The sequence below is a fragment of the Zingiber officinale genome, chromosome 6A, assembly GCF_018446385.1.
Source record: "Zingiber officinale cultivar Zhangliang chromosome 6A, Zo_v1.1, whole genome shotgun sequence".
Classification (NCBI taxonomy): Eukaryota; Viridiplantae; Streptophyta; class Magnoliopsida; order Zingiberales; family Zingiberaceae; genus Zingiber; species Zingiber officinale.
The window spans coordinates 61367226-61368639 of NC_055997.1; the positions used below are offsets into that span (position 1 = coordinate 61367226).

The 1414-nt window shown below is 43.4% G+C and overlaps 1 long non-coding RNA gene across 1 annotated transcript; it reads left to right on the forward strand.

The window, feature by feature from the left end:
* The first annotated feature begins 318 nt into the window (after window positions 1–318).
* Window positions 319–861, forward strand: LOC121994002. The gene is made up of 3 exons (XR_006115529.1): window positions 319–345; window positions 425–517; window positions 769–861. It is a non-coding gene; the product is annotated as an uncharacterized LOC121994002 (long non-coding RNA).
* The last annotated feature ends 553 nt before the right edge of the window (window positions 862–1414 follow it).

The following is a 1414-nucleotide window of genomic DNA, read 5'->3' on the forward strand; positions in this document are numbered from 1 at the left end:
GAGAGCCACCGCCGACCCCCTTGTTGACCTAGCCGTGGGGATACCGAGCACAGGGCCGACCGAGCCCCCCCTCCCGATCCTTTCCTCTTTGCTCCAAGTCGTGCCCTAGTGCTTTACTGCCGTCGCTGCTCCTCTGCACAGTGTCGGCCAGTGAACCCTAGCTCCGGTTGCCATCACCTCTGTGCCAACGGCCAACGCCACTGCTTCTCCTATGGGGCTTCTTCCAGATTCAACGAGGGACGAACCTTTGAGACACCCTCTCCTCTTCGGTATCAAGAGGAAGAGTTTTGTGTTCACCAAAACAGTACTTGGATCTCATTCATTCTGGAGAAATTTCAGATTAGGGTAAGTTGTTTGAATTATGGGTGTGATCCTTGAGGAATTGGGTCTGATATTGATTTTTGTCGTGTTAATTGTGATTTAGGTTTATCTGTTTGGGAGATTGGCAATTTATCCTTGCTCCGACTGTTGATTTACAGAAGCAACGTTTCCAATCAGATTTGGACAAGTTGTAGAGGTAATTTTGTGTATGTACTATATTTCATTTTTGTTGTGGACTAGTTAGGGTGCCGTAATTCTACATAATCGTGATATGTGGTTTGAGTGAATTTGGGTTTTAACCATTTTGTTGATGATTGATAGATAGGTTAATAACTAATGTTAACCTAGGTATACGTGTTGAATTAAGGAATGGATAAGATTATTAAATAGGTTTGGAGATTTTTATTTAGCTATATAGCTAAATACCTTATCTGTTTAATAATGCAGGACTCTGATTCGAGACCGTATCTCGACGGGTATCTTGATTCCCGGATTGGACCATTTTATCGGAGGCGGGTACTTTGACTTATGTCTTTTGATATGCATGATAATATGTTTAACATATAACAATAATTGTGTTATCTGTTTGTTTCGGTTGGTCGCTACATGATTAGTTACATGTTTGTTTGTTTATTTATGCTGCACTGCATGATATCTACCTGATCACATATGCTTTAGGTAGTGAATCAACCACATGCTATGATATGTTCTGGATCTAGGGTTTATTTGATACCCTATTTGATTGGTGTACCTTCTATTTGATACTTCTTCCAGTGGTACACACTTGTATCTAGTTATATGGACTATGCCATGTTTTTAGTGTCATGCATCATGATTGCATGCTGTGCGATTGTCGGCTTCACTTTGGTTGAGCCCATCGCCAGTTACATGTACTGCACACACCACCCATGGATTAGTTGTATATCTGGCTGGTGTGTGGCGGTTCTGTTGTTTGGCTCCGTTGGTGAGGGACTCAGCGTGGTCCGCTCTGTTTGGCCTCGTTGGCATTTAGTGTAGCGTGGTAGCCGGATGGTGGACTCTGTTGGCTCGTTGGTCGAGACTCGGTGGTAGCCGAGATATCCTCCCGTCATTG